Source organism: Microtus oregoni, unplaced genomic scaffold, assembly GCF_018167655.1.
Source record: "Microtus oregoni isolate MIOR12 unplaced genomic scaffold, Mior012 000005F_ref0000423, whole genome shotgun sequence".
Classification (NCBI taxonomy): Eukaryota; Metazoa; Chordata; class Mammalia; order Rodentia; family Cricetidae; genus Microtus; species Microtus oregoni.
The window spans coordinates 36,866,313-36,885,066 of NW_024543064.1; the positions used below are offsets into that span (position 1 = coordinate 36,866,313).

The following is an 18,754-nucleotide window of genomic DNA, read 5'->3' on the forward strand; positions in this document are numbered from 1 at the left end:
ACACAGCTGTGGTTCAGATGGCATACCTTCCCTGAGGGAGACAGTCAGACATGACCACAAACCACCACAATTCCAGGTAGGCAACACTCAGGAGAAAGCTCAGCCAAGGCAGGAGAGGAACCAAACTGTTGGCCTCCTGCCTGTCCACCCACTAATTCACCCAGCTTTGACTCCTACATAATGAGCTATCTCCATGCATATCAAAATGGCCCCCGGGAGAGAAATCAGCTCCTGTCACCCTTCTGCCATCCACAGAGACAGAGATTTGACACTTGCCAAGGGAACGTTTGGGAAGGAAAGAAGACAAGTTTTCCAAGTTTGACCTGTACTCCAAATGTAGAGGATGAGCCAGTGGGTACAGGTGGTCTGTCTGACCCATTTGGCCCTGTCTCTCTCTTGGAAGCACACTCTACCACCTCCTTTTCTCTACAGTTACTATGATGCACAGCCCGTGTCTGGTCCCTCTGGGCCCTGCTGAGGGGGGCATGAATTGCTCTGCTGAGCAAAGAAGCAGCACACACATCTCCAAGTTCAACAGCCTCGTGGTTGCCCTGGGACCAGCTGGCCCTGTCCACCTCCCTTTCTGCTGAGCACAGAGAGGCTCCTTGTCAGGGAGGAGCTGGTGCAGCCACTTCTGTCTTGCCTCCCCACGGACCAGGTGGTTTGTTCTGCAGCAAAACCAGGGCTGTTCTGGAACTAGCTCTGCCTGGACTCTGTCACCCCGTTCATCACCCAGGTTTGGCTGTAGGGCCCATGGTGGCAGGAGATGGAGTTCACTCCTCATTTATTTTCACATGCCTGCTCCTCCACCCCTGGGAGGTGGGATTTAAGTCTCTTGGAATGACAGTGACAGAAAGCCCTTGGGGGGATCTGATAAGGTTCTTGAGGCCTATGGAGCAGAGACTTCTTTAGGTTCATAGTTGGGACAGAGGGACCAGGATGGAGCTGCCACAGACTCTGCCCCCAGGCTCTGAAAGCTTCCAGGCCTGAGTCCTATGCCCGGCTAGCTTTCTCTAGGCCCAATCACATGCCCTACCACTGGGAATTGCCCCTCCAGTGCAGGGGAAGGTTCTGTGTAACTCCACCCCACATAGCAGGCCTCATTCCAATGATGGCTGTCAGGGGCATGGTGCCCAGCACTGGGTTGCACAGGCACGTACTGTGATTTCCAGTCCCCAAACCACAGGCTGTCCCTATATCTGTCAAGTGTGATCTCTCCTGGGCCCCTGCTGGCCCCTCCAAACAAGCTATCTTTATGAAATGCAATGACTGCCCTTCATATATTAAAATAACACCTTACCAGGAAGGACCTCACGTCAGGGCCACCACACAAAGACACATTCACATGCTAGCAGAGGGAAGCCAATGGAGGCTTGGCCTGGGGCCCAGAGGAAAGAGAGGATACAGAGCCCGAGGCTCTGGGGTTACAGACAAGAGGGTGGGTTAAACAAGACAGCAATGGGGGCTGTGAAGGCCCAAGGCTAACAAAGAACTCTAGGTTCAAAGAAAGCTGGACTGTCTATCTCTCACTCTCAGAACAGGCTGGATGCTCTGAGGATGACCTAGGCATGGATCTCTTTGGTCTCTAATGCCAAGGCCAACAATGTCCGAGCCTCTCTCTAGACTGAAATCAGTGTTCTGAAAGAGAGGTTAGGACAGAAGAAACCTCAGATGCCCACCAGACCCAAAGTTCTATACTAGGACTGGTTCAGTTTGTGGGGCCATGGTATCAGGCTTTGGCCTGTCTATTTCCTGCTCACTGGTGAGTTCATCCCCTCAGAGTCCCCTCCTAATCTAGAGAATGGGGTCTGGGGTCCAGGTGTGCCTGGTTCAGTCCTGTCACTCTGTAGTATAAACTCTATAAACTAACTGGAAATCTCTGTCACAAAGATTAAGCAGAATAGCCATAGAAAAATTACGTGCATAAGTAGACAAGGTCAGCTTTCTTTCCACATAGCCTGGACTTCTAAATGAGTGGAGATATTTAAGTCAACAGCCAGAGAGTACTGACTAATTAACAACGTTGAACAAACAATGTCGAGAAGAGGGGTACTTTTAAATAAAGTTTCTGAGGCCTCAGAGAAAATACACATTGAACGACTGCTCTATGTGGGCAGTGTTCGAGGCCTGGGGATGCGCAGCACACAGTGGAACAGGATCCCATTCCTGGTGTTACTGAGCACTGCCCATGTGAGGTCGGTGAGACAACGGACAGATTAAGTTATGCAGTGTGTTAACAGTTTAAAGGACAATGGGGAACGGATATGTCGAGGCGGGAGCACAAGGCCATAGTTTCACAAAGAAGGGACATCCCGCAGGAACACTAGAGAAAGGTGTGCCGACAGGCAGGCTATCTGTGCCCCTCCCGAGGAAACAAGGCGAAGCCACAGGGAGAGATCAGAATAAAGGCTTTTAGGAAGATGGTGATGTCAGAGGCTGTAGCCAGGGTAGGAGATGATCAGAGAAGAGGGTGTCGCTGATCATTTTATACCTTATAGGCCACTGTGCAGGTTCCTGGGATAAAACACAAGGCTCAACCTGAAACATGGCCTTTTGAGGTGAGGAGGAGTTTACTGACCAAGGAGCAGGAAAGACCAAGCTGTGCCCAGAAGAAAGAAAACGGTGTCCCCACAGGAGAGCTGCCTAGAAGTTGGGTTTCTAATGGAAACTGTTAAAAGTTTCACTCTGACTGGGCAGGAGCTAGCTCTTTTTCTTTTAGGCAAGGCTAGCTCTTTTTCTTTTAGGCAAGGTGGGGCCACTAGAAGAAGCCTGTGTGGGTGTTTGTTTTGTATCCCTTCTCTCCCCAAGTCTTACACCCTGTCTCACCTGGGCAATTCATCTTCTTCCTGTCAACACACATGCATGCATACATGTACCCGTGTGTGTGTGTGTGCGTGTACGCACGTGCACACACACACAAGTTCTTACAATAGTACTGGTCATGGTCTTCTTCAGAAAGTTTTGGTAAATAACACTTAATAGATACCTTACAAACCACAGCAACACATGCTGTGCTTGCCACCAGAAAAAAAAAATGTATTGGCCATCAGGAAAAGTAACTGAAGTTCAGGTTCATCCTAGAAGAGTTTTCCTTCACTATCTGCCCTATGCAGACCATCATTCAACACAAAGCACAGGCCCAATGAATCAGTGCAAACAAGAAGAGAGCTGGGTGCAGAAGCCTACAGTCTTCTACCCTAGACATGCTCGGTGGGATGAGTGCGGAGGAAGCCGCTTGGAAGTGGAGGCTGCTGCAGTGCTGGAGCCCCGGCCTCAAGGACAGCCAGAACATCTGGTTCCCCAGGTGACCTCCGGAAAGTCTAAGCCCAGCCTGTTCTGGCCCGCCCTCTGATAAAAGTCACCACCCTCGCACTTAGGTGCCACTAGCGTGCTAATGAGTTGTGATTAGACCTGGTGTGAGACTCCCCTTTTCACTGACCTCAGCTGACTGACCTTGGCTTTAGAGGCAGAGAAAGGAAAAGGAGAGACCCTGAGAATTGAAGGCCAGCTTAAGGTAGAGAAGTTCAGGACACAGGGCAGCTCAGTCAGGAGTGAGAGGTGTGCTCTGTAAGGGGCCCGGGGGGCAGGGAGGACAAACCCTGCTGGTAGCATGCCCTCTCACCCTCCATCCAGCCGCTGTGTTGAAGTACAGAACACTGGAAGTCTAAGGTATTTTGGTAGCTTGACCTGAACTTATACCATACCCTATGTATTAATCTAGATCACTTTTGTGAATGTTTATGTTTTACTCTACAAATATTATTATGTTCAATTATAGATGCTGCTCCAGGGCCATGTAGAGCAGTGGTTCTCAATCTGTGAGTCTCGACCCCTTTGCAGGGGGGTGGAACAGTCTTTTCACAGGGGTTGTCTGAGATCATCAGAAAATAGATATTTGCATTGTGTTTCATAATTGTAGCAAAATTACAGTTATAAAGTAGCAATGAAAATAATTTTATTGGGGGGGTTACCACAACATGAGGAGCTGTATTAAAGGGTCACAGCATTAGGAAGGTTGAGAACCATTGCTATAGGGTGTTAAACATGCATATGTCCCTTATATGACACTGTAAAATTTCCCAAATTCCAATTCTAAATTGAATTTGTATCAGAGTTTTTGATGAAGAAACGAGAAGCAGTTAGACTTCTTTACATTGTTTAGTCCTTGTAATTCACCTACATAGCCATTCTTTCAATGTCTTTCCTACCTTAGACACTTACAGGCACCTGTTGTTGTAGGAGAAGGTTCTAGGCATCTACATACTCATTGGCAAGTGGCAGTTGAGTTTCTGGGCATAAAACTATGAGCTGGACCCAGCCAGGCTCCCTTTAAGCATTCATCATCATTGTACTGGTCCTCTGGGATGTGGCCCTATTTCTATCTGACTTTCTGTTCCAGGTCCGTGGATATATTTGTGGCTCTCAGCAAATTGAATGTCCTCAGGCATCCTACTGAAAAGAGAATGCCCAGGCCGTGTTCTCTAAGGACACCAGCAATAGATCCCCAGAACAGCAGGTAAACTGAGTGGCATCTTGGGGAGTCACAAGCCAGAAGGCTCTGTCAAGGCCACTGGACACTGTTGAGAGCCCGCGTATGACACACCATGCTAGCTGTGTGGAATTTGCTGCCTGAGAAGAGGACATCTACTTTCCTAGACTTCCACCCGTGGGTCTTGGGGCCTCTGAGAGATGTGATTTGTGATCATGGAGGGCAGGTGCAACTAGGACAGAGTTTATGGAGCAGGTAATATTAGAAAACGGATTCTGATGTGATTCGTGTGATGGTGGTGGCGGCGGTATCCTTCTGTGTGTGTCAAGTATGGGGGGACATGGACAGACAAATATTCCAAAGGAGGTGTGTGGCAACCCCCATCCTGCATAAGCAAAGGATTTAATGCCTCAGCTGCAAGTAGTACAGTTAGAATGGAGCCTTCTAACATCAGAGATGCTCATCAAAGCTCTGCCTTCCAGGAATGACCCACATCCAGTGAGAGCCATATTGGGTGATGGACCCAGACAGGAGCAATAAAGGCTTTTTCTCATAGGAAATGTCCCAGCACTGCACCTTGATTTGATTCCTCCCTTAAGCTTTGTGCAATTTGCTTCCTCTCAAAACAAATGCCCAGAACGTCTGTGCGTGCTCCCAAGACAACTCTTCTGTGACCCCTGGAAAGCTCACAAAAGGGCTACATGGAGGACCACTGGAAGGCAAGACCAGAGAAGCAGGCAAAGACCTTCCTGCCCTTCAAGTTACCGACTCTGCCAGCCCATTATGGTTCCAGTCACCAGGCAGGTGTGAGATACTCATTACAGGACCGGCTGCTCTTGCAGGAGTTCACAGGCAGAGCTAAGGCTGTGAGTGGCAGGACCCCAGAACATGCTTTGTTTCATGCAATCTCCCAGGCAGTGCACACCTGCAGCAGAGGGATCTGCATCCTACCTGCATGCACCAAGTTTCCCAGTTCTTCCTAGGTGAAGAAACTGGCCACTAGAGAGGTTCACACTGCACACATCCCGGGAGCTAACTGTGGAAGTGCCTGGATCAGATGGGAATTCTGTTCCAAATTCTGTTCCAAATTCCGACCTTGCATCTCCCTGAGTATTGTCTCCAACTCAAAGGCTCTGTGACCCCCACGGGCCTAACCTGTTAACACCCTGTGTTTCCTCAACAGTTTTCTTCTCTTGGATCCAGTGACCAGGCCAGGCCCAAACTCAACCTGGGTCAGAAGTAGCATGCTAGCCAGATCCAGGCTTGTGTGGGGGTTCAGGGTAAGTCTGCCCTTTTTCCACAGTGAAATTAACTAACCTTGACCCCGCTATTGTCATCCTGCTCTCTGAATCTAAGCACTACCTTTTCAGAGAAAAAAGAGGCAGAAATGGGTGGGAGTGGGTGCCAAGGAGAGAGCAGACCAGCTAGAAGGGCTCTATTCAACCTTTTATCCATCATCAAGCCCTTCATTAGGATAGCTGTGCCGTCTGTCCCATAACATTTACAGACGATCATAAAAGGGAGGGTAATGACTGCAATTACAACTGAAGGGCTGGTTTAATGAATATTAAACAGCTTTGAACATCAAAGTGTGGATGGGAGTGGAAACCTAATACCTTAGCCCCTTCCATCCCAAGAGGGGGCAAGGCAGATGGCCTGGCCTTCCGCAGGGCTGTCAGACACAATTTGCAAGAGTCACCAAGTGGCACTTTGAACAAGTCCTTCTGCCTGGAGGCTGGTCCAAGAAATAAAGGGATCTGCCATTATCTTCTCTGCTGCAATCAGCAGGAGCGAGGGGCCCGGAAAGGAAGTTGGAGGCCAGGAGGAGCAGACGTCTCTTGTCACCGCCATGGGATAGTCTCCTTTCCCTTGACAGCCCCCACTTGTCAGGAAAGTCAGAGAGCAGACCAGGGACAGGGCCTCTGCACTCAAGGAGTTTGAGGTCTAATGCTGACCTGTGGGCAGGTACTGCTGACACTGATCCACAATACTTGTGGGGGGTGAATTTATAGGCAGGAGTGGTCCAACCCAAGGGAAGAGCTCACATAACTGGAAAGGTTGGGTTTCCAAAGAACTTGGGCTTCTATAGGAAGGCAGGCATAGCAGTAGCCTTCAGATAAACATACCACATAAAAATTCAGGAGAAAGAGCAGCTGGGGCTTCTTGGAAGATCCGGGAAGGCTTTGTGTTAGAGTTGAACCTTAGAAGTGAACATGCAAGAAGCTTTGATTGGGGAAGAAGGGGTGGGTGACCAAGGAAGAGGCAGGCCCTCTTCTCCACCAAGCCTCTTTGGTCAGAATGACTGCTCTTTGCTCTTCTCTTCCTTTCTAGTATGGCCAACACCTGGCTGGGTCCCCATAGTGGCCCTGGTGATGGCTGTTCATGAACCAGTACACCAAGCAAGTCTCACTCAGCAGCATCTTCCCAAGTCGGCCTTGATCCAAGTCCATTCCCGAGAATTCACTGGGGAAGAGGGGCTGAACTTACTGCATTTCCCAAGGACACCTGGGATCCCACACCTCTGACATAAGGCTCTCAGTGATGAGTTAAATTCATTCAACATTTAAAAAAAGATTTTTGTTTTGTTTTATATGTATGGGTATTTTCCCAGCATGCTTGTATGTGCACCATATGTGTTCCTAGTGTCCATGGAGTCCAGAAGAGGTATCGGATATCCTAGGGCTGGAGTTACAGACCTTTGTTAATCGACTTGTGGGTGACAAGGACTGAACCTGGATCCTTTCTGCAAGAGCAGACAGTGTGCTTAACTACTGAGTCATTCCTCCAGCTCCCCAACCCCACACTTATCTTTTTAAATAGCAACATGACTATTGGCCACTGAACTGGACAGCAGAAGTCTACTCACAATATATCCTGATCTCTCCAGTTGGCCAGATTTTTGTCCTGCCTCTAGCCTTGGTCTGTCTGCACGGTGTCTTCCAGTGGCCATTCCTTTTCTGTATCCTGCTCCACTTTGCTGCCCAATGTTCACCTCTCTGGGGGGAGCCTCCTGTCTCTCACTGCTCCTCTGGCTGCAGGAGTCACTGTGTGCCATGCTGCCCATTTGTGTCCCTCTCAGCATCCAGAAGATGTCTGCGGAGGAAACCCTTCAAGGCTCTTCACCACAGCACCTATGTCTTCTGCACCCTCATACCTGGGAGCTTCTACACTTCCTCCCCATCCCAAGGGAGCTCTGCATACCCCCAGACCTGGAAGCCCCTACACACCTCAAAATCCATAGTTCTGTATACTGCTCAAGTTCTGCCTTCCCTACAGATCCTCTGTAAAATGTGGCAAGAAGTGTCGGGAATCATATTTGAGCATGGGGAATCCTCAAGGGGAAGGAACCTTGTCCTTACCTATCTGTGTTCCCTGTACCAGGTACAGAGCTGTGCAGAGACGGGGAAGGAAAGCATTGGGATCTGTCTAGGATAAAGTCTGGACCGTTACCTTTCCATGGATCTTCCTGGGGTGACCTGGGCTAGGGCCAGTTAGGAGCTAGAACAGGGTGAGTTCTAAACAATCTGCAGGTGGGTGGAGAACAGTCCTGCTCTAACCCCCAAGGAACTTACATGCTTCTTATTACCATAAGTGAGAATGGCTGCTAATTCCTACATCGGGCTAAAAACTTAACACCCAATAAATATTTATTGATCTCATGTACCCCTCCTTAACCCACAGAGCTCTATCCGCCTGGGCTACAGGATCAGCATTATGGTCAGGCAGAAACCCACTGAACACATCTCATGGGCCAGACCCTGTGGGATGCAGTCCTTCCCTAGATATGAAGAGAGAAGGGCTCAGTCCCTCAATGCTACTTAAATCGTAAAACAGCAGGAGGCCTGCACAGGAAGCTGTGACCGAGCACTAGAGGGGCTGGCATTTGTAGTTGGGAAAAGAGAGGTCAGGTCTGGGAGGCCACTAGAAGAGAAGGCAACGGTGAGGCTGTAGGGGAAGGGTAGCCATGGGCAGCTGTGTTGAACGCCAGCTCAGCTTGGGATTCTCTTCCACCTTTCATCCAAATGCCTTCCCACCTTACCTGTCTACACGCCAGACGCTCTGCCTTCTGTGCCATCCTCCCCTTGAGGTGAGCACTGCCCGCCCTCCATATAACACACATTTTGTTTTCAGGATTGTTTCTCCTTCCAGTCTCCAGTGCCTCATGCTGCAAACCACCTGTGTTCCTCACACCCCTTTCAAATGAATCATCACATGTAGCAGCATATTCTAATTCAACAGAAGTCGGTCCATGTACTGAAACCGGGGACTGTCTGCAGCCGACACGGAAGTAGAGGAAAGGCCGAGTCAAAACACAAACAGCAGAAACTGGGTTGGGGTGGGGGATTATGGCTGCAGGATGAATGATTCCTGAATAGAAAGATCGGATTGACTAGGCAAATGGGGTGTGTCTGGATTGCACCCAGAAGAAAGCAGCTCCTCAAGAAAAATAGGCCAAAGTTCTTCATTCTTCTCAAAGGATTCAAGACTGGGTGGGGGGTGTTTCTCAGGTGAGAAGAGCAATGGGAACCAACTTCAGAGCAGCAGGTAGGGGTGTAGGATGGTAAGCAGACATCTGAAGGATCTTTGGGTTTGCCCTGACTAAGATTTAGGTAGAGGAAGTGTGATTTCCCACCACGCCATACCAGAAGTAAAAATGCATCAGCGGCTGTACCCCTGGCTAGGTACCACCCACGGTGGGAAATAAACAATTCACAGCCTTTCCTTAGCTCCACACCGCTCAATGCTGTAAGCCCCCGCTTCACCTGTTGGCCTTTGCATACCTGCCTCTCCCAATCTCTTTCCCCTTTCCTGCGCTCTCTATCCCAGTGGGTCTTTGTCACTCCGGTTCACGGTGTAACAACAGCACACAGGTATATATGAACCAGTAAAGGAGGGAAGGGGGTGTGAGGAGTGGGGGAATGTTTTCCATTGGGGTGGACTGAATGCTGGCCTGGATTTTACCAGTCCCCCGACTCCTGGACCTGCCTGTCTTAAACCTGGCATGAAAGATGCTCCTGTGTTTAGAGGCCGGCTTAGTACTACTGCTTCTCAACTTTCTGTGCTCAGAAACAAGCAAATAGTGGCTCAGGAAGTGGGACAGACTTGTCATGGGCACCACGGTAGCTGGAACCGGAATCCAGACTTCTTGACCACTGGGGCCGAGTGCTTCCATTCCCATCTGCAGCTCTGATTGGGGTCCCAAAAAAGGAAAACAGATGGCGTGCCCGGCACTGGACTCCGCGCTTTGGGAGACACGTTGAAGAGACACATAGCTCATTTGGCCTTACTACCAAACTTGTGAGATGAACCATTATTTTTTTTTTCTTCTCACTTTACAGAAGAGAAGCTCAGAGAGGTTAATGAACTTGCTGAAGGCCAACAGCAATGACAACCAAGATATCCAACATGAACTTCACACTGAAGTAATGGCTTCTGAGAACAGGAATTCTCAGCGCATTGCGGAGCTTGTCTACATCCTCATGGTCTCTACTGTCTCCTGCTAGGGTCTGAATGTGGCCAAGCTCTGTAAACGTTCCCAGTGGGGACTGACTGGTTCCCAACTCCCAGCCTGTCTATGCTGTAGCCTGCTTGGTAGCAGCCTGGCTGGGAGCTGTCAGCCGGCTGTCAGCCACACCGCAGGAAAAGTGGGATTTCTCTACAGCTGCCCCTGCGGTTCAAAGGAACAGGGGCCCAGGATCTTGGCTGGGATGGCCTGTATTATGACAGGTCCGGGAACCTTAAAAGCAAAAGACAGCTTAATAGCACAGCAAAGAAAACACAAGTCCCTCAGCCTGGCTCTTGGGAGCCAGAGCCCAGTGGGGGGACCTGCCAACACCAATCCCTTGTGCTGTCTGTCCCCATCTGGCAACAGGCACAAAGTGACTGCGGAGAACACAGTGCTTGTCCAGCTTTGGGCCTGGCCATTGGCAGTTGTGGTCTCGGCTCTGGAACAGGCTGGGAGTCTCCGCCTGCTCACAATGGGCAGCCCATGTGAACACCAGCCTGTCGCTGGCACGAGGAGGGGGCGTCTGGCTCCAATAACACGCATGTTCCAAGCACAAAAGTGAGGCTGTTCACACAGGATGCTGTAACCTCCAGCAGCTGGGGCTGGGGCTGGGCTGCCTTGGCAGATACCCGTGCATGCTTATTAGAAACACTTTCTTTCATGACCGGGCATTTGTTCATTAGCTGGGTGGAGCTACTAATATGGCTTTTTACAAGGGAAGCTTATGGTCACCAGATCTGCTTTCCAGCACTCTTCAAACCACTGAGTAGATGAGATATTAAACCACGGATAGCACTATCCAGGCTGTGGATCCCTTATTTGAGGTGCTTGGACCAGAAGCATCTAGGAGCTGGGGGGGGGGGCTGGGTTAAATTTTGGCATATTTGCATATGTATATTGAGGTTTTGGGATATGGGGCCAAGTCTAAAAGTGAAATTCCTTTATGTTCTATATACATCTTGATATATATTACATATAAAGTTTCATATATACGGTGATATATATATATATATATATATATATATCACACAGCCTGAAGAAATTTTATACATTATTTTAAATAATTTTGAACATGAAACAAAGTTTCATGGCATGGAATTTTCCACTTGGAAGCCTCATGTCAGCGATCAAAACTAATTTCAAATTTGGGACCATATGAGATTTCAGACTAGGAATGCTTAACCTATGATATCAAAGGGCTAGGCAACTTCGCCTGTTATACACCCACCAGCTACCTTTCACCTTCTTTTTTCATTCCTTTTCACAGATGGGGAAGCAGACTTATATATATATCAGAGCTGGAAGTTTCCCTGTTAACATGGAACGAAGCCTGACTTGACCTGGTTTCTAAGAGTTTGGGGCCTGATGCTTTTTCCATTGCACTATGATGTTAGGGGTGGGAAGCCGGGGGCTAGTGCATTTGTGTGACTTCTCACTCTTCATCCACTTAAGAGAGAAGAATCCCAGGCCTCTGGGAAGCACAAGAAGAGCTGAGAGAAAGGAGCCCCTGCTCTAGAAACCAGGGTGGTAGGAAATCATGCTGAGAGTTCATAAGACTTGCTTTTCTGGGTAGTAACTCATTGAAAGTGGGTCTTCAGGGTCTCTGCTGGCTTCACTGGGGCTGGGCATCTTAGACTATGCCTGGCAAACTGGGGAGGCTTGGCAAGCGTGAGACTAGAGAGGTGAGAGTTATTACCTCATTTCTCCCCTCAAATACTCTGGGTTTCTTTCTCTTTCTCATTTAAAAAGCAACCTGATGAGTGTTTTCCACCATGAAACTGTGGAGCCTGGGAAATGCCTACATGTATTCCATGGCCACTAAAAGATGACAGCGTGACATGACATGTGTTTACTGGAGTGGGAAGATGCTTGTGACACTCAGTGACCTGAACACGGAGGTTTCCAAAAAGCACGTAAGGGAAATGATTCCAGTTTTCCAAATATGTATTCACTTATACGTGCATGTATCGGGAAACACAGATTCTCATGAGGGAATGTCGAGAAGCATAGACATCAAACATTCGCAGTGGTTACTCCACCAGATGGTGGAATTTTATAATCTTTTGTTTATGCCTCTTATAACGATTACATACTATATAATAATACATGCTTGTGCATTTCGGTTTTGAAGAGGAGGGAAAAAGACAAATCACTGTAAGTGAATCATGGATGGGGTGAACTCTGATAAATCAGGAGTTCTTGGAGTCTCGGCCCCTTCACACGTGAGATAGGGAGAGTCTCTACCCACCCCCACCCAAAGGCTGCTTCCGGCTTAGCTCTATCTCACAGGACAGCCTGGGGCACTGGGCTTCTGCCCAGTCTGTCTCCTGTCCTTGTCCTTCCCTCCATGCCCTGCCTGCAGCTTTTTCTCCTCCAACCCTCTCAAACTTGTCCTCAAACCACAATGAGTTAAGAGCCAGCTCTCTCCAAATATTCAAGTCCCACCAGTGTGTAAGGGGCGAGCCGTAGTCCCTGCAGACCCCACGATCTTAGTTTACTGGTAGAGATGGTTTGGGAGGAGGGATACTGATGTCCCTTGAATGCCCTTTTTCATGCCCAGCTATACATGATGGCCATTCTTGGGACAGCTCTGGACAAACTTCAGCTCCAAGAAAATGGGCAAAGTCCAAGCCAGGAGAAAACCTGACATGAGGAAGGTCCTTCCTTCTAAGGTACAGGGCTTCTCCTTTCCTACCGCCACCAGCCTCTAAGATCCTACTCTGTAGCCTTGCCTCAAAGGCTGGTTCAGATGGCCCTCACTTCGCCCTTACTGGGCTTCCCTTCTGCTGGGTGTGTATATGCTGAGTCCTTCCTGGAACTGTATAAGGAAGGCTCTGCTGCCTCGTTTTATGGGAGAGGAAACACGTGGAGAGCTTAGGTGACCTGCCTGAGAACAAGGAACTAGAAAATCACCTCCACCCATGTAAGTCCAGGGTCCTGTGAACAGGACTTCCTTAGAAAATCTATCCTGACTTCCGAGTCTGAACCAGGGACCTCTCTTCTCAGCCTCACAGCTGTGTGTTTCCAGAACAGCCTGACTACTACTCACCCAGTGGGAGCATTAATAACAAACCGACCATGTTCTAGGATGGTGCCGGAAGCAGGCGCACACTGTCACTTAAAGAGTTTGAGAATGAGCTGATGACCCTCAGCAGGAGAGTCCTGTAGTGGGGAGTTCACATAGGTGTGTGTCACATAGAGTTTGGGGCCTTCTCTCTACACCCCAAACCCTGAACAGTAAATCAGGAAAGCACAGAGCATGCGTGTTCTTCCCCCTGTCTGTCTGTCTGTCTTTTCATATGAACTGTTGATTTTATTTTAAACCAACGACCCCCCCAAACCTCAAGCGCACAGCACTTATGCACTAACTATTCTTTCATGCTCACATCTAACCTTGTCAATGCTCTCCCCATTTTTATACAGTAACATACCCACCCAGAAGTGATCTCGAAGTTAAGCATAAACAAGGGACAGAGTTGTAGCCCATCAGTCCAACTCCAAGCTCTGCTTTTCTTCCCTAGGTCTGGAATTCAGGGAGGATGCTGGGCCACCTTGGACTGCAGAAAACTCATGGCAATGGAGAAAAAGCGAAAGGATTCTAAATTTTCCCCAGCTTCCTGGAGCATAGCTCGCTCTCTGCCAGGATTTTCACAAGAGGAAATATAAGTGTCAGACATAAAACCACTCTGCTTATAAATTGAATTCATATTCCTTTTAATGGACTTACAAGATTCTTGTGACAGATGAGACAAGGCCTCAGTGGGCATAATACCTGGGTGGCATTCTGATGGGTAAAGTAACTTTATCTACTTGAGTGACCCTTGGAGAACCAGTCTGTACCCCCATCTACAAAAGTAGACACTAGACTCTTCAAAAACTGCTCAGTGCTTGTCAGTTATGCACCCCCCCAACACACACACACACACACACACACACACACACACACACACACTGTGTGTGTGCCTTTCCTATAAGGTATCAGACATGATAGAAAGACAGAAATGACAGAAAGGCACAGACTTCGGGCAACAAGTATATTTCTTCTTAGGAAAGATATGAGTTGTTGAAGCTTCTGGACTCATTCAGGACAATGCCCCCCTGTCTGTTCCCTGAGAAAATAGCCACTTTGCAGACACTGCCACGCATGGCATCCTGGCTGTATGTCCCCCATGGTCCCTTTTCCATTGGTGAACATAGACTCTTGTTAATACCTTGCGTCCCCAGTGAAGCCACAGCTCCGAAGGGCAGACCCCTCCTCTTCTTTTGTCCTCCTCTTTCTGCCCTTGTCTACCCACTAAGACCGGCTACATAATTTGCAAGTTCTGGAACAAAACGAGGAGGAGCCCCTCATTCATAAATTATTTCCAGTCTCAAATGGGGTCAGCAGAACACAAGATAAGCTTGGGGCCCTAGGTGGCAACTGGGTCTCACACCCAAGCAGCTGGCCCTGCCCACTCAGGGCCCAGGCTCTGGCTGCACACAGTAGGAGTGATTTTCCGGAGCGCCTGGAATCGGCACACAGACGCAGCTTAAGCGCTCTGGCTTCATCAGGGTAGGTGGCTTCAATGTGTTTTTTATTCTTCTTAGGCCCAGTTCTTTGCAATTCTTGGAGACAGGGGGTGACGGAGACCCGGGGGGTGGTGTCAGAGGCTAGAGGTTACCCAGAAAACAGCCTTCCCTGAACGAGCGAGTGGGCAGGAGCAAGCACCAGGCTTTGCTGAGCTGTTCTCGTTTCTTGCCACAAGATATAAACTAATCTACTTAGTTAGAAAAACATGGTTTATTGCAATCTAAGTAATTTGTATTTCTCTTTCTACCACAAGATGTAAACTAATCTAGTTAGCTAGAGCAAGTTGGTTTAACTGAATTCAGAGTAATTGCCCTCCAAAGCAAAGCGATGTGTGTGTTTTTTCGGTTTGCTGAGCTTTTTTTTTTTTTTTTCCTTTCCAGCATTCAAAAGTTGAGACGTATAACGTACTTATGACTAAATAAAAGCCAGCCGTCTTTCGGTTTGTTGGGTCTTTGGCCTTTCTGGAGGGTCTCCGCCGCTATCCCTACCACCTGGGACTTCCTGAAAGTGTGCTGGAGGTGGCATGGAAAATCCAGCATGTGCTCTGGTGGAAAAAAAATTGTAGCAGCATTTCCTGGAGCAGCGGAGGGCCAACTCATGGGGAGGGACGAGGGAGGGCGAGGAGAGGGCAGCTCCAGGGCTGAAGTGACCTGGGGATATTGTCCCATTTACTGTGGTCAGGGGCAGACGTCCATGTTCTAGGGGTCAGCATGTCCCAGGGGGAAGCACCTCACACACCCTAGGCATTCCTGTCCCCGCATGCACGACAGGGCCAAGACAGGCTGCGCAGAAATAACTCATCTCTGACAGTGGAGCTAGGATGCAGCCCAGGACCTCCGAGGCATCCCCACTCCTAGAATCTGGGGTGCTTTCCCAGGAGTTCCCAGCAGAGGCCAGACCATCTCTTACTTCACTGTAGGTTGCTGATCAAATCCAAGAGCCCCGGCAGCTGTGGACAGGGAGCACCCATTTTCTCACTTTGTTCTTCACCCTCTGGGTCAGATCCACCTTCTGTGACATTGTCTTCTCTGCTACAGGACAGCCTGGTAGACACTTGGGGACAGTAGTTTTACTCCTGCCATGCTTCTCCTCTCTATGCTAGACCTCAGTTCTTAGTCTCTCTGCCCCTTTGAACCCCCACCCCAGGGCAGGGAATGGACTAGGTTTTCCCAGGGGTTGTCCCGCTAGAAGTAGCAGGTGTGCCCTACAGCCATGAAAACTGACACTGTTCGTAACTCACCTGGGTCCTGCAAATCCAGCCGACTGCTTGCCCTCTGTCCTTACGTCAGGTGTCTGCCTTCCTGTCCGCACCTGACTTTTATAGATGGTACTCTAAGTGGTTTCCTTTATGTCCTCTGAGGTCCTACACAGGCCTGAAACATGAACCTATGGAGGATTCAACACTGCACAAATGTAAGCTCCTAGCCAAACTACCGACACAGAGTTCTCTCCCTTCCTTTCCTTCAGCCCACCACCTGACTCTAGGGAAAAACAGCAGACATACCTTTCTGACAAAGAACAAACAAATAAACAAGAATCCAGGAAGGAACAACAACCTGGAAAGCAAAGGAGCAGAGAAGAAAAGCGAAAGCCCTTTTTACAGCCTAGGCAAGCCCCATCTGCCACCTCTCAGGTCCACGTGGAGTGGGGAGAGTTACTGCCGCCACTTCACAGGTAAGCAAGGCACAGTCAGCAATGTGTCTGGGTTTGGCAGTAGAGCCAGTGGTAGCTCCAAGCTGGACTCCAGGCCCCTGTCTCCGCGTCCTGGTACTCCCATCCTTGGCTGCCTGTCTTGGGTCAAGTGTGGGACTGCCAACTCTTTCACGGCTTCTGGGGTCTCTAGAGCCTTCCCGTGCCACATATGTGCCCACGGCAATCCTGGGTTAGTGACCAAAGGAATTAAAGAAATAATCCAGATGAGAAAAATATACCAACACTGGGCAAGTGAGACCCAGTCTCAACCTATGTCCCTCAAGGTAAGGCCACAAACTCCTCTCTTTATCATCACAATAGCCCACTGGCCCAGGGGTCTGAAGCCAGGAGTAGCCAAGAATGTGGGTGAGCAGCACAGCACAGTGGCAGGAGGATTGCTTGTAGGGACTCCCCTCCTTCCAGCTCTTCTCTAAGCCTCTTATTTTGCTGACCTGGGCCCACTCTGCTCTGCCTGCTGGGGGAGGAGAGCAGGGGCCTGTTAGCATGGCCGAAAGCTGGGTGCAAGGTAAAGGAATGTGGGAAATAATGACAGCAGGGCCAAGTCAGCTCCTTTGCTTGGGGGCAGTTTTAGCAGCAATGTGCAATTGGATAATTGAAATCAGAGGTGAGGGCTGGGGAGCAAGGAACTGGCTGCAACACAAACAGAGGTGATTGCTGCTGCACCTCCTGGCCTGAGCTCCTCCAAAGACAAGCCACTCAGGGCACATGGCCCTGGTCCCTCTATACAGAAAGAAAGTTTCAAATAAGTACGATGAAAATGGGTGTTCCTCTCATCATGGGGTGGGCAAGCAGCACTTGTGTGAATACTCCATTTCTCTTCTGCTGGGACTGACTGGACCCTGACTGTACTAGGCAGTAGGGGGGATGCTGGAGAACCAGTGGGGAACCGTATAGATATAGTCCTTTGTGCCCAGTGCACCAGGTAGAGAAGTGGCTAGGCATGCAGGCATGCAAAACGCCTGCTCCAGAACACGGGTAAATACCCAAAGGTGAACAGGGATGCCAGCGAACACAGGATGATAGAGGCAGGACTTGCTCACTGGTATATTCCAAGTGTTGAGAACAATATCTGGTACAGAGCAGGTGTAAACATGTTTTCTTACAAATACTAGTAAGACAACCAGGCAGAAGCACTGCAGGTAGACAGGACATCTTGCATAAAGTTTGGGAGAAGCAGAGCTGCGGTGAGCTGCCTAGCAGAGATGTACTGCCATGGAACTGCTCGGGAGACTGGGGAAGTAGAAGAAAATGGAAAGCTAGAATTGCCTCGTCCACGGTTTGCACAGCCTGTCAATCATGGATGCTAGAGCCTGGGTGGGATCCCTGAGGCCTCTAAGCTGTCATCCCATAGCAGGTTCAGAACATCAGTTAGGCTCCAAGAAGAAAGCTGAGGTGCAGGATAAAGAAGGGATCCGTAGCTAGGTGACTGTAGATACCTAGTTGGAGCCGAGTCTGAGACATGAGGGGGAAAGAGAGCTGGGCGTCTGCCTTTGCACAGTTGCTCCTGCTGAGTCAGGGTACCGATGTTCTGATTTGTGGGGTGCAGTAGGGTGCAGTGTCCTATGATAAAAAGTGGCTACTGTCCCTGAGGCTGGACTCTAGGAGCTGCACATGGAGGGTGTGCCCTGCTGCCACTCCCCTTCCCTGCCCCCAGGTGGTGACCCCAAGCTGCCGTGCATGGATGATAGGTCTCCGAGAGACACCTGTTTCTCATTGCAAGTCCCCAAGGCTCTTGGCAGTGGCTGTGTTTGTTTTTAGGGGGAGGGGACTAAGGATGGGAGTAAAACAGTGTTTCTGCAGGGCTCCAGGGACCTGAGGTCGCCTAGGAGGCCACAGACAGCCTGGAAGAAAAGCAGAGCTGGGCATCCTTGGGGGCATGGCAAATGCTGGGCTGTTTGCCACCAACCAATTTGCCACTAAGAGTGAGACCACGGACTGTGAACAGGCTGAAGGAATTTATACACGGAAGAGGGAGAGGGAAACCCTTACAGACAGACCCCTAAAAAAGAGCCACAGCCATACTGCCTCCCCGTGAGGCCATTTCTCACTTGGTCCTTTATTCATTCATTGGACACGCCAACACTCCCTGCCATCTAAGCAGTGCCAGCTCCTGCTAGAATCCAGGCACCCCAAAGGTAAGCTGAACACGTGCCTTGCCTGGGGTTCAGAGGCTCCTCGTGTGCCAGGAGGACAGGGGAGCAAACAGAGGCTGCCAAGTTCGGTGGAGGCACAGCAGCAGAGGACTGGGCGAGCAGGGAGGGCTCGAGCCTCCAATCACTGAGAATCCTGTTTGTCAGGAGGAGGGGCATGTCCTGGAGTCCTGGAAGCCAGGCACATCAAAAAAGCCATGTTACACAGGCCACAGGGATGAAGGGAAGGCTACACAGTGTTTGAACGGGGAGAGACTTCATGTGGTCAGAGAACCGCATGGGAATTAGAGTACACGTGACATCCAGACCCAGCTCTACGGGAGACT

At 49.6% G+C, this 18,754-nt stretch overlaps 1 protein-coding gene across 1 annotated transcript in view; it reads right to left on the reverse strand.

Annotated features, from left to right (window-relative positions):
* Trabd2b (TraB domain containing 2B) overlaps positions 1–18,754 on the reverse strand; it is a 198,690-nt gene that overhangs the window by 120,719 nt on the left and 59,217 nt on the right. The gene's annotated exons all lie outside the window — the stretch shown is intronic.